This window comes from Aquarana catesbeiana, linkage group LG01 (assembly GCF_042186555.1).
Source record: "Aquarana catesbeiana isolate 2022-GZ linkage group LG01, ASM4218655v1, whole genome shotgun sequence".
Classification (NCBI taxonomy): domain Eukaryota; kingdom Metazoa; phylum Chordata; class Amphibia; order Anura; family Ranidae; genus Aquarana; species Aquarana catesbeiana.
Genome location: NC_133324.1, coordinates 236,092,245 through 236,106,905, shown reverse-complemented (window position 1 = coordinate 236,106,905; position 14,661 = coordinate 236,092,245). Strand labels below are relative to the sequence as shown.

At 49.5% G+C, this 14,661-nt stretch overlaps 1 protein-coding gene across 2 annotated transcripts in view; it reads left to right on the top strand.

The window, feature by feature from the left end:
- The first annotated feature begins 8,397 nt into the window (after positions 1-8,397).
- Positions 8,398-14,661, top strand: part of TRAFD1 (TRAF-type zinc finger domain containing 1) — a 90,354-nt gene continuing 84,090 nt past the window's right edge. For both annotated transcript variants that reach the window (XM_073625991.1, XM_073625985.1), the window contains exon 1: positions 8,398-8,538. The gene's annotated coding sequence lies outside the window, so the exon portion shown is untranslated. The remainder of the gene's footprint in view (positions 8,539-14,661) is intronic.

Below are 14,661 nucleotides of genomic sequence, written 5' to 3'. Positions count from 1 at the left end.
CAGGAATTTGCCACCCCCCCCCCCCTCCTTAGCAAAGCCCGAGTGGGTATAATCTCTGGAACTAGCTCTATCCCAACTTCCTCTGTGGGATCAGCTTCTACCACCACGTCCAGGACAACTTGACGGTGGCTTTGAGGCAGGCTCTTTCCCCAGGCTGTAGCACCCTCTCTTGAGTGTCTAGTCGCCACAACCTTCCCACTCCTTCGGCAGGTGGCTTCTTTTCATGCAATACCCTCTGAAATGCTTGCCTCAACTGAGGATGGATTTTTCCAACAGGGGCACCCTCTACAGCCAAGGGAGTGAGTAGCCTTCTTACCAGATTGGTATTAGTGCCTATCAACAGGGAATTTTGGCCAGCTCCTGGCGGTCGAGGGCATATGACTGCTAATGTGTCGAAGGTCTCTGGCCTTCCGGCTAGAGCAGAGTCAAGGGTTATCTTGATAAGTATGTAACCATCGTAAGGGCACTTCTGAGTTCCGATTCCCCAAATTTCTAGTTCGTCGAGTTTGCACAAGGGGATATGTTTCAAGTACTTGTGATAAAAGTCTTGATACAGCAACATTAATTGAGCTCCAGTATCCAACAGTGCTTGCGTATAGATGCCCTCCACCTGGATTGATACTATAGGGGAAGGCCCCACTAAGTTCTTGGGTAGGGTTCCCCCAGGTGACTCTAAGGTCTGTGCTCTAACAGGCCTCTTGGGAGGCGATGCTTATGATTTAACTGTTTGTTTAGCAAATTGTGCATTGATTTCCTTTCCCCTTCTTCCATTATTCGGAGGCTTTAATTTTGGGTCGTGCTTGGGGTGCGAGAGAACTGATGGCTTGCGTCCTCCTTTCTTGACTTTCTTCCATTCTACTTTCTTATCATTGGAGCGCAGACATCCCTTGGGACTCCCAACTAGCTCCTTCACTGAGGTCCCCTGAAGTTTCCCGCCAGCTTGGGAAAGAGTAGTTTCTGTAACGCTCTCAGGACTTCATTGAGGAGTTGAGGGCTGACACCCGCCTTGGGACCTTTGGCTCAAAAACGTCCAGCCTCTCCACATCCATAACATCTCCTTTCTTGCTCTGAGTACTTTTTTTTTTTTTTTTTTTACAATAAAATTTTTTTTATATTAAGGAAAAGATGGTTTACAGAGTGAATGAACATAAGTACAATAAATCTGAGTACGGTTTTGGTTCACTTGCACGAGTCCCTAGCTCCTGAACTTTTGCTTGGGTCTCCATCACTCATCAGTGCATGGTACATTTGAGTTTGAGCCTGAGCTACCTAAGCCATCAGTTCCACTGGCCCTAGTTCTGCAACTGGTTTATGGGTGTCCGGGGAGTCAATCCCTTCGGCTCAGATTTTTTGGGGGGCGCAAACAAACTGAACAATTCTGAAAAAAAACATCAGTTGCAGCCTCACTGTGCCATCAAATGCAGCCACTGTGCCCATAAAATTCAGCCACTGTGCCCATCAAATGCAGCCACTGTGCCCATCATATGCAGCCACTGTGCCATCATATGCAGCCTCTGTGCCCATCATATGCAGCTTGTGCCCATCATATGCAGCCTCTGTGCCCATCATATGCAGCCTCTGTGCCCATCATACGCAGCCTGTGCCTATCATATGCAGCCTCTGTGCCCATCATATGCAGCCTTTGTGCCCATCATATGCAGCTTGTGCCCATCATATGCAGCCTCTGTGCCCATCATATGCAGCTTATGCCCATCATATGCAGCCTCTGTGCCCATCATATGCAGCCTGTGCCCATCATATGCAGCCTCTGTGCCCATCATATGCAGCCTGTGCCCATCATATGCAGCCTCTGTGCCCATCATATGTAGCCTGTGCCCATCATATGCAGACTGTGCCCATCATATGCAGCCTCTGTCCCCATTATATTCAGGCTCTGTGACCATCATATGCAGCTTGTGCCCATCATATGCAGCCTCTGTGCCCATCATATGCAGCCTCTGTGCCCATCATATGTAGCCTGTGCCCATCATGTGCAGCCTCTGTGCCCATCATATGTAGCCTCTATGCCCATCATATGCAGCCTCTGTGCCCATCATATGTAGCCTGTGTGCTCATCAGGTGCAGCTTGTGTGCCCATCATATGTAGCCTGTGTGCCCATCATATGTAGCCTGTGTGCCCATCATATGTAGCCTGTATGCCCATCATATGTAGCCTCTGTGACCCTGCCGCTCGCCGTCCGACCGTCACATGCTTACCCCATCCTGGTGGTGGGTGATGGCAGCCAGCTGTGGGACATGCAGCAGGTGACGTCCTCAAAGCTGTGTCCTCAAAGGCTCTCTGTCCTCCTGTTCTTCAGTTACGTTAGGCTTCCAATCACGGCGCCTGTGCCTTCAGCCAATCAGGTGGCAGGTATTAGATAGGCTGAGAGGCAGTTCATTTTCTTTGCTAACCCACCTGGGTGAACTGCGAGCGCAAGGCTTTGCGCTCGCAGCTTATCTATTTTGAAGCCTATTAGAGCTTATGGCTCTAATCAGGTGCTTCAAAAACACACCCCCCCCGCCGCTGGAATTCAGGCGCCCAGCATCCGAAAAGGGACTGGGCCCCTGAATAGGGGGTGGCTACAGCGGCCATGGATAGATTCGTGCAATGCATGAATCTAGCCATAGTACACAGAGGGGGTGGCTGGAGAGAGGGGGCGGCGCCCGTGCATCCTTAATGGAAACACTGCTTCAGCAACAGCTTCAACGCTATAGGATGGTTGGGCCGGGCCCCATGCAGCACCTGATCCAGACGGGCCTGATCAGCGTCTTTAGGGTCAAGACCTTTCTTGAGGATGATTTGATGTAGCATCCGGTCTACCTGAGAGATGTATTTGGACAAACTCTCCCCTCTCTTTTGATGGGTGTGGTTGAACTTGTACATCAAATCAGCGATTGTTTCAACTCTTCCAAAAACAGCACATAAAGCCTCAATGTAGTCCATGGTGACACAAGTCCTCTTGCCCAACCTTAGGTTACGGATCACATCAGCCGCTGGGCCTCGAAGGCTCTCACTAAGTCGTTGTTGTTTCACAGCCTCTGAAACACTCCACTCTTCCATAGCTTCCATAAAGCTTGACTCATCCATGTTTCAAATTTGCCCCGAGAAAAATCTAAGTTTTTGATAACTCTGATTAGCATTTCCAGACCCATTCTTCACCAAGCTATCGACCAGGCGACTCATATCTGTGTAGAAAGAGAGTGGAGGGAGGCTGGCCCCTTGGGAGTCGGTCCCCGTATGCACAGGACTTCCCTCGTAAGCTTTTGTCGGAGGGGGCTTCTCAGTCCCTCCTCTCGCTTTTTATTGGGAATACCCTTGCAGTCACCTCTCCCGTTAAGCGGATCTCTTCCTCCTGAAAGCACACTGGCACCTCTTCCTGCCATTCTATCAGTGCCCTGAATTGATCCATCTCCACTGAGGCTTTAGTCTCCACCAGGTAGGCCTGGTGTCCTGGCATTAAAGCTCTCAGCCACCTTCTGATCTGCCTCTTGGTATGCTCACTCCCCGAGATCTCCAGAACGGTGCTTTTGTTGGTTGAGGCCCCATAACTTTGACCCCAATCAACCGCGGCCATGGATGTGGCTTCCCACACAGATTGCGGTTCTGATCTAGGTTGGCTGGGGCCTGCGGCAGATAGCATCATGGACGAGCCCCCAAATGTAGCACGGCCCCCTTGGGGACTGCTGAGAATTACCTGCTCTTCTGAACGGCCATGAACAAGTGAACGTTCCAACCCACCTGATACTCTGGGTTCAGACATCCCTGTAACACTGTGCAGCAAGAATCAAACAACACAGTAATATCAGGTTCTGAAATATTTTACTTGAACCAAATAGGGGAAGTTATATCACAGAAAGAGGTAAAAAATCTGCTGAGCCGGGATAACAGTGCCAACTCAGCAAACAAATTCCTCCCAATGACACAAACAATGGTTCAGCAACAAACAATATTATATACATAAATGTACACTATATTTAGATCAAAAGTTACCTCCTAGCCGATGTTTCAGTTAACTACTTATGTTGCCACTTTGAGAAATATGTAATCTAGCCAGCCTATGCTATCCTATTGAAAGTGCAGGTCTATAGAAGCTAATAATAGGCTTTCCTATGACTAATGGCAAAAGAGTTCCACTTTGCAGATCTGATGTTCTTTACTAGCTAGTTGGAGCTCGTAAACTTTAACGCGTTTAGTTGTACATAAAGTAATAGGTTCCTAGTGGTGAAGATCTAAGGCTGCTGAGCACAGTGTTCAAGCAATGCAGTAAAGTGTTCTTGGGGTAAAAATGTCTGTGCACAGTGTTCTGTAAAAGTGGCAACGAATAGATAAAAGGTCGAGCAATTTGCCCTCTCACCAACAACCAAATCGATCCGATGTCTTCTGGACAGGAACTTATGTAGTGGCCCTCGGGCAGCGGATCCGCTGTCTCAGTCTTCCGAAGTGAAACTTGCCCCACATACCCACACCGAAAGGCAGGCAATCCAAGTGATGTTAGCGACAGGATGTCTGACAGCGAATAACAGAGCTAGGCCCCTTAGGCCTCAGGTGGAAGTAAAGCTCTGCATGGTAGGCCGCGACCTCTCTCTCCCTGTTACACATAGAGGTCTGTCTGGCATCAGGCCCAGGAGGAAGCGAGAGTCCTGCGCAGGCTTCTCGCTCCTTTTATGATCACTCCCAGCAACCTTCATGTCACCGCGAAGATCCCTGGGATGTGTAGTCTTAGGGTACATGGTTGCATAGCGATAGTCTGAAGGAGAACTATACGTTTCCCATCATCCACTTTGTTGGACACACAAATATGTGGTCTATGATTACCAAAGGGGCAAGCGATGTCTAGAAACACTGAAAGCTATGGTGCTTTCTGCTGACCGTCCATATCGCTACATCTGTAAACGGCAATCACATCACACAGGTTTCGCCGCAAATGTTAGAGTGAAAGCAATAATTGTAGTGCCAGACCTCCTGTGTAATTCTAAACTGTGTAATGTGTAAAGGCTTTTAAAGCGTTGCCTGTGGAGGTTTTTATGTAACGTAATTTGGCGCCGTTCCATGGGCGGATGCAATTTTTGCATGACCTGTTTGGTATTTACTTACTCAGCATAAAATCATCCATAGCTCCCAACAGTCCCTGATTTGGAGCAATGTCCCTCTGTCCCTCATTCCACCTCATTTGTCCCTCATTTTGGTCTGATCTATATAGATGTATATAAAATGCACTTTTTATCTTTCAAAAAGTGTTTCCCAGTGCTAAACCTTTCATCCAATTTCTAATTTGCTGCATTCAGGGCTGGTACAAGGCAGGGGCGGAAGGGGCGGATGCCCTGGGTGGTACCATTTTATGGAGGGAGGGGGGCGCAGGTGAAGTGCGGCAGTGTGCTTCACAACTGTGTGCGACTGTACACACTAGCCGCTGGCACCGCTAATAGTTGTAACCAGGGCCGATCCATCATCCTAGGCGGGTGCCACGAGTAAAGGCAGAGGGGTGCCGATTTGAAGCCCAGTTGCCGCGGACCCTTGCGGGTCCCGAGGAGGAGAAACTGCCTCCCCCCTCCCTGTACAGGAGAGGGCTCTGTTTTCTTCCCATTCCCCCTCCTTCCTTCGGTCAGCAACGGGGAGAGCGGCTGTGTCTCTGTGCGGAGAGCGCAGCTCCCGGATCTTTTTTCTCCCCCTATCATGCTGCTGTACTCCGGAGCGGGCAGCGGTGCCCTCTCCTTCCTATTGGGCAGAAGAAAAAACAAAAAAAGGAGCACAAAAGGAGGATCATGGGAAATGTAGTTCCAAGGACTGGCCCATTGCAGTCCTAAGAGAGAAACTGCAGCCCCCAGCATGCCCAACTAAAGGGGAGGGAGAGAGAGCCAGGCTATGGATGGCAAGTGGCATCTGGCAGCAGGTGACGGTGGCAAGTGACACGTGGCATCTAACAGCAGGTGACATGTGGCATCAGGTGGCAAGTGGCATGTGGCATCTGGCAGCAGGTGACATGTGGCATCTGGCAGCAGGTGACGGTGGCATCTGGCAGCAGGTGACGGTGGCAAGTGACATGTGGCATCTGGCAGCAGGTGACGGTGGCAAGTGACACGTGGCATCTAACAGCAGGTGACGGTGGCAAGTGACATGTGGCATCAGGTGGCAAGTGGCATCAGGTGACGGTGGCAAGTGACACGTGGCATCTGGCAGCAGGTGATGGTGGCAAGTGACATGTGGCATCTGGCAGCAGGTGACCGTGGCAAGTGACACATGGCATCTGGCAGCAGGTGACGAGGCAAGTGACACGTGGCATCTGGCAGCAGGTGACTGTGACAAGTGGCATCTGGCAGCAGGTGGCATTTGGCAGCAGGTGACATGTGGCATCTGGCAGCAGGTGACGGTGTCATCTGGCAGCAGGTGATGGTGGCAAGTGACACATGGCAGCAGCTGATGGTGGCAAGTGACACATGGCATCTGGCAGCAGGTGACGAGGCACGTGACACATGGCATCTGGCAGCAGGTGACGAGGCAAGTGACATGTGGCATCTGGCAGCAGGTGACGGTGGCAAGTGGCATCTGGCAGCAGGTGATGGTGGCAAGTGACACATGGCATCTGGCAGCAGGTGATGAGGCAAATGACATGTGGCGTCTGGCAGCAGGTGACGATGGCGAATGACACGTGGCATCTGGCAGCTGGTGACGGTTACATGTTGCCCTGGGCCCTGTGCTGATAATCAATACAGGGCTCTTTACAGAGGGAATGATCACTTTTTGTCTTTTCTTTTTTTCTCAGGAAAAAGAACAAATCGATCTGCAGTAAAAAGCAGCACACACAGGACACAGTTGATTCCCACTGACACTGGCTCTTTCTTTACACCGGGGGGTGGGGGGGGGGGCGCAGTTTGCCCTCTTCGCCCTGGGCACCGTATGACCTTGTCCCGGCACTGGCTGCATTTGTACATTTTAAAAGCCAATATAAAGGAACAGTAGTGATAAAAAAAGTCCTTGTGGATGTAATGAACCTTTTTTTTGGTTACTTCTCCTTTAAGGGGGTGTGGCAGGGGGCGTGTCCTATGTCTACATACATTTGTTAGTAGGTGTCCCTCATTCCCATCTCAAAATGTTGGGAGGTATGCATCATCTTTTATATTTTACTAAACAGTTGAGTCTTATATTGTTTTTGTGCATTAAAATGAATTAAAGGAGCTGTATTTCTGGAGGTGAGCGGATGTATGGAGCTGGGAGGATGGGATGAGGAAGTTCCTCGACGGCACTCTGCCCCGTCCACTAGTCTCACCTCCACCGGACTATAGTGTGCTGCTGTGAGTGGCATAGGTGTGCACAGGGAGTGTGCCTGGGCACACCCTAATCACCCTGTGTACCAGGACCAATGACAAGGCAGTACAGCCTCCCCTCCTGTACTGCGCTCATGCCCCATTAGTTCAAAAAGGTGGCCCAGGCACCTGCCAAGCAGGAGGACCTGCCTTATTGTAGCTATCGATCCTCTTGTTCCTCCCGTTGCAGTGCGGCCGGGTTCTCCGCTTCTTCCTCAATCCGGCGGTGCTGTAGGGGGATCGGTTCTAGCATCTGCGCCTCCATCCTGTCCTCAGCCCCTTTTCCAGTCTTAAATGTAAGACATCAGGGGTCTGTTTAGAACCCTGATATTTCACCTAAGCCCCCCAAAAGGGCAGTTCAAAAATAAATAAAATAAATAAATAAAAATCTAAAGAAAATGTAAAAAAATAAAAAACCCGCAAATGTCAAAAAATAATTTAAAAAAAAGAGTCGTTCACATGTACTTTGCACCCGCCACTGCCTAGCTACTGCCTCTGTTGCTCTGTGTTTGAGCTTTGGGGTGCACACCCTAATGCAACAGGCTGCACACACCTATGGTGAGCGGGAATACACCTACGGAAGATGACGGACCACTTCGCTTTTTAATTTTTTTAAATATTCCTTCCTGTCCAGACTTTGTTTCTTCTTAAATTTGGCTTTTCACTAAAAAAAAAAAAAAAAAAAATGAATTCAAGTGTATTTTTTCCAAAACATTTGCAATTGAAAAACCGCTTCGCAAATATCGTGTGACATAAAAATATGCAACGCCTACTATTTTATTTTCTAGGGCCTCTGCTTCAAAAAGATATAATATCTGGGGGTTCTAAGTCGTTTTTTTACATGTAGCAGAGGAGTGTCGGAGTTGGACTGCTGTCATTGTAACCAGATAAGCAGTGTTATTGACTTTACCTGTCAGTGGTCATACAGGTATGGCTGATTGGTGTATACTTTCTTCCTGTGCATTCTATAGAATGTATATTTGTAGACTCGGGGAACATAAACTTACAAACCCGATTTAGAAATAGTAAAAAAAAAACAATGACAGGGCCGGCCAATGAAAAGTCGTGTACGGTGGGGCGGGCTTGGGCGTGACTGACAGCTCGGCGGACCAATGGCAGCGGAGGTCGGGGCTGGAGGCTGAGCTTGAGGAAGTAGCCGGATCCTGTTTGTTGTTCAGAGCCTGCGGTGGGGGAGAGGCGCTGCTGACAGTTGTCTGTTCTCGGTCATCGGAGGAGGTAAGGGAAACGAAACCATGGTGTGTGTGTCTGATGACCGCTGACCTGGCCGGCTCTGTCTGAGTGCTGGGGACCGGTCGGGGGTTAGTCTGGATGGGGCTGGGAGAGGTGATCGCCCCATACAGGACTGGGCTTTGTATTAGACAGGAATCGGCTAGTGAACTACAAGTCTCAGCACATCCTGCCAGCCTCTGATCAACAGGTGGTGTGGTGTACAGTGTGTGTGCTGGGATTAGACTCCATAGACTGCCGTGTCATCATGTGTCAGGAGAAGGAGGTGACTCAGGTTTACTAACACCCATCAACATAGCAACCTGGGCCAGTCCTGTCACCCCTCTCTATTGTCCTTGGATCATCAGCACCCACTCATCACAACATACCACTCATCACAACATCCATAGGACTAATCCTCCTAATACACAGGAACCCCCTCTTGTTACATCCCCCCCATATCTTCTCCATAACAGCTGCAATTCCACATCAGGCTAATGAGTCTGACTGCTGATGTGTGAAACAAGTAACTCACATATAATCATATATGAAGCTTATTGTCTAGTGGCTCATTCACACCACATTGCCTGTTACCATATGTGTGTTGTAATGCGCTGGTGTGCATTTTACATATGGGGTGTGTGTGTGTGTGTGTGTGTGTGTGTGTTTTTTTTTTGTCTTACAGAAAGTTGTGTTTTTGTGCATTTTGAACGCATTGTGCTGTGCTGAAAAAAAATGGTGCATACCATACTTTTTTCAGCACTGCAACGCAACTTGCTATTGTGAACTGCATTCATAAGGAACCATTATTTTATTTTTTTATTTTTTGTTGCCATGCATTGGGAACCTACTCGTTCTCTTCGTTCCTCCCAAGACCTCCTCCTCTCGTTGCCTCCTCCCATGCTCGCCTCCAGGACTCTTCCCAGGCCTCTCCCATCCTCAGGAACTCCCTACCCCAGTCTGTCCAACTGTCTCCTACTCTATTTGCTTTTAGATGATCCCTAAAAACCCTCCTATTCAGAGAAGCCTATCCTTTCCTGACCTGTCAACTGTACTTTTATTTTCCCTATCAGCCCATCCCCCACAGTTATTAACTTTTTTTTTTTTGTAGGACTCAACCCTGCCTGCTAAATTCTAACAATCTAAGTTCTGAAAAGCAGGGCTGTCTGATTCCTCCTGTATTGTAACTGTTGACGCTATATAAATCCTGTATAATAATTGGGAATGCACTTACAAACGCACCCCATCATGCGCATCCGGTGTGAATAAACTCTTACTGAATTAAAGTTTAACTACATTTTTTTTTAAAAAAATTATTTTTTTTTTATTTTGGATAGAGTAAGGTAGGGTTATATAACCCCCTGACTTTTTATTTTTTATTTTTCCCATCTGTGTCCCATTGGGGAAAGTTCCATTCACTTCCTGTCCCATAGCCAAACAGGAAGTGAGAGGAAATCTCTCCAGATTGAGGGAATCCTGGGGGGGGGGGGGGGGGGGGGGATGGGGTCTCAAGAACTAGAGTCCACACTGGAAGATTTCCCCTCCTATAAGGCTTCATGCACACAGGTGATAAAAACGTGGCTGTTGGAGGCGTTTCATGACTATCTTTCTGTCTCTAAACACCCCTCTCTTAGCCTGTGTGTCCATGCATACGTCAGTGTTTAGAGGCAGAAGGAAAAAAAACCCCGTTTACGCTTTCAGAAGAGTGTTTTGGCAAAAAAAAACAAAAAAACAAAAAAAAAAAACGCTGGACACACCTAAACGATTGACATATTTAACAATTCATTTCAATGGCTGGAGTTAGGGTTGCACTGATACTAGTATCGGTAACGAGTATTTGCACAAGTATCGGTACTCGTGCAAATGCACCAATACTTTCAGGCTCGGCTCTTTGAGCTGTCAGAGGGTCTCCCCAGTGTTAAAGAAGTCCGGGAATTGGAGCTGTCAAAAAAAAATAAAAAAAATAAAAAAAAAAAGCAGCCAAATGTTTATTAACGACATTGCTCATCCCTGAAACTCTAAAATAAAAAGAAACGTTATTTCTTTTTGTATATTTCTGTTTCTTCATATGCAGATCAAAGGGATGAACACATGTTCCTCTGTTTAACCCCTTAATAACCCTTAATTTACTCTAATCAGCCTTAATTAACTCCCTATTCTCCTCCATTTAATTATTATTTTCCTGCTTTTTTTTTTTTTTTCTTTTGTTCACGTCTATTTTATAAACGATAAACAATTAAAACTTTTTTTTTTGCTTGCTTTGTTAGTGAATATTTTTAAACATATATATTTATACATTTAACATTGAAAAAGCGTTAATTTTTTTTTTTTTTTTTTTTTTTTTATTTATTTCATTTGTAAATAACTTTTCAATGCTTTGTACCATTGCTGACAGCTGAAGTTAAAACAAAACAGTTGCGGTAGGTATCAGTAATTGGTATCAGCAAGTACTTTTTTTTTTTTTTTTAGTATCGGTACTTGTACTCCATTGTAAAAAAAAAAAAAAAAAAAAATGGTATTGGTGCATCTCTAGCTGAAGTAACTTTAATATCCTGGCCAATGGAATGAATGAACGCCCAAACACTTGATGCGCCTAAACATGTTTGCAAACTACTTCCTCGCCGGTGTTCTGCCGAGAAAGTTCCGCTCGGCGTATAAGTTCCCCCCTCTACTGCACCTGCGCAGTAGGTATCGGCGGAAATAGCCGAAGCAGAACAGCTGAAAATCAGTTGTACACGGCGCCTGTAAGAGGGCCGCTCGCCACGCTTCGGGCACGGCCTCGCTGCGCTCGGCACTTTTAGATTCCCCTCTAGGTCCACTTGGATGGTGGGGAAGGAACCTGGACCCAGAGCGCAGGCGCCGTGTACAGCTGATTGAAGCATTTGAGCTTCGGCTATCTCCGGCGGCTGAGAGTAGTATGTACTGCGCAGGCGCTGCGCCTGCGCAGTACAGGGGGGAACTTATCCGCCGAGGGAACATTCTCGGCAAGACACCGGCCGTACTCATATATATGAGACCTCCAGGGGGTGGGCCTTAACGGCAAGAGGCCACATATATGCATACCTAAAGATAAACAGAGCTGTGCCCTGCATGCTCCTGGAAGTTACCAGCAGATAATGGAAAGCTCCTGATCTCTTCTTGCGATCAGGAGCTTTCCTATCATGTGACAGCCAATCACAGCGGTCACATGATCAGAAACCCAGCCCCACCCCCCCAGCATCTGAAATGCCTTACAGGGCCAGTAGGCACCATCACCAAGGGTTTAAGTGTGTGTTTTGCTTTTTGTTTTTTGTGTTTGTTTTTTTTACGCTGCTTTTTTACTCCCCTGAAGCAAAGGCATCCAGGCCAGAAAAAATTCAAATGTTCTGTGTACATGAGGCCTTACCGTCCTGGGGACACCCCAAAATTTGGGGTATTCTTTCACTTTATTACTGTAGACAAGACAAATAGAGAGGGATGGCATTCCTTGCAGTGTAGGGCCTTGTTCACACCTCTGTGCGTTTTGCTATGCTAAAATGCACCTTCCCAGCACATCAAAAGCGTATGAGAAATAGTCCCAAAAAAAAAAAAAAAAAAAATGTAACTTCACATCTGTGCGCTTTTTTTACAGTATGCTGCATTTGGGAAAACCCTGCTTGCTGCATCTTTAGTTCCCTGTTTGAAAAACGTACCTTCCATTGAAGTCTAGGAGAGCGCACCAGAGGTGTGCTCTCATAAACGTCAGTGGAAGATGCATTTTTCAAGGTGTGTATATATACCGCATTACAATAACACTGTGGTTTTCATACTGTACACACCCATCAGTCCCTGTCCTACAATCTAAAGTCCTTCTACCACATACATTCATGCATAACCATACAAGGACCAATTTAGACCGGAGCAAATTAAGCCCAGGAATAACATGCAAACTCCATGCAGGTAATGTCCTGACTTGACTATGAACCAAAGACTACAGTGCTGCATAAGCACTATAAGCACGTTTCTAACCACTATGTAAAGCTGAATTCCAGATTTCCATAGCTTGACAGACATCCCAAGTCTCCCGCGAGAGTCTCTTGCAGTGGGGAGTGGGCTCCCGGACACCTGCAAGTGCCCTGCGATCTCCCGGCTGCAGGGCTAATCCTGGGTGGCAGTAGTGTCACCCATGTGTCTCCCACCCATTCCCCTCTGGCCCGCTGTCCTTCTCCACCACCCCCCCCCCCCCCCGTTCTCCTCTGGCCTGCTGTCCTTCACCGCCCCCCCGTTCTCCTCTGGCCTGCTTTCCTTCTCCACCCCCCGTTCTCCTCTGGCCTGCTTTCCTTCTCCGCCCCCCCCCCCCGTTCTCCTCTGGCAGCTGTCCTTCTCCGCCCCCCCCCGTTCTCCTCTGGCAGCTGTCCTTCTCCTCCGCCCCACCCGTTCTCCTCTGGCCCGCTGTCCTTCTCCTCCGCCCCACCCGTTCTCCTCTGGCCCGCTGTCCTTCTCCTCCGCCCCACCCGTTCTCCTCTGGCCCGCTGTCCTTCTCCTCCGCCCCACCCGTTCTCCTCTGGCCCGCTGTCCTTCTCCTCCGCCCCACCCGTTCTCCTCTGGCCCGCTGTCCTTCTCCTCCGCCCCACCCGTTCTCCTCTGGCCCGCTGTCCTTCTCCTCCGCCCCACCCGTTCTCCTCTGGCCCGCTGTCCTTCTCCTCCGCCCCACCCGTTCTCCTCTGGCCCGCTGTCCTTCTCCTCCGCCCCACCCGTTCTCCTCTGGCCCGCTGTCCTCCTCCTCCGCCCCACCCGTTCTCCTCTGGCCCGCTGTCCTCCTCCTCCGCCCCACCCGTTCTCCTCTGGCCCGCTGTCCTCCTCCTCCGCCCCACCCGTTCTCCTCTGGCCCGCTGTCCTCCTCCTCCGCCCCACCCGTTCTCCTCTGGCCCGCTGTCCTCCTCCTCCGCCCCACCCGTTCTCCTCTGGCCCGCTGTCCTCCTCCTCCGCCCCACCCGTTCTCCTCTGGCCCGCTGTCCTCCTCCTCCGCCCCACCCGTTCTCCTCTGGCCCGCTGTCCTCCTCCTCCGCCCCACCCGTTCTCCTCTGGCCCGCTGTCCTCCTCCTCCGCCCCACCCGTTCTCCTCTGGCCCGCTGTCCTCCTCCTCCGCCCCACCCGTTCTCCTCTGGCCCGCTGTCCTCCTCCGCCGCCCCACCCGTTCTCCTCTGGCCCGCTGTCCTCCTCCGCCGCCCCACCCGTTCTCCTCTGGCCCGCTGTCCTCCTCCGCCGCCCCACCCGTTCTCCTCTGGCCCGCTGTCCTCCTCCGCCGCCCCACCCGTTCTCCTCTGGCCCGCTGTCCTCCTCCGCCGCCCCACCCGTTCTCCTCTGGCCCGCTGTCCTCCTCCGCCGCCCCACCCGTTCTCCTCTGGCCCGCTGTCCTCCTCCGCCGCCCCACCCGTTCTCCTCTGGCCCGCTGTCCTTCTCCTCTGGCCCGCTGTCCTTCTCCGCCGCCCCACCTGTTCTCCGGATGGACCGGGACTGTGTCTCCTGTCCATTCATCTTCAGTGCTGAGAAAGGGACTGGGGAATCTCTGTCCTCAGTCCCTTTTCATGTCTCAAAGGGGAGATGTCAGGGGTCTGTTTAGACCCCTGATATCTCACCAAAGCCCCTCCAAACACAGGGCTGATAAGGGGAAAAAAATAAATAAATATTGTAAAAAAAATATGATAAATTAAATTTTGTGGAAAAAAAAAAATACATATATAAAAAAAATTACTGGCACCACTCCCCCCTGTTCTACCAACACTGTCCACTGCCCCAACCCCCTCCCCCCAAAAAGCATTGTGAATTTTTATTTATTTTTTTTAAACAAATTAAATTGTAGAAATAAACTACTGACGTCCACTGCCCTACCTGACATTGTCTGCAGCGCCACGTACCTGAATGAAAAAATTGTGTTTTTGCAGATTGGGATGTCTGGCTTGAACCGGTGTGAGGTTCCTTTTCACATGGGCGCCTCCGTGAAGCGGAATCCGCTTGCTCAGGGAGGATCTTTCTGCTGATGAGGCAGATGACAGGTCCGTGTCCACTCCCCTATGCGGAGCAGACACAGACACAGTCCCGCTATCCTCTATTTGGCAATCAAATGGAAAACAGACCGCCTGTCCATTTGCATCTGATCCACCGGATGGATGG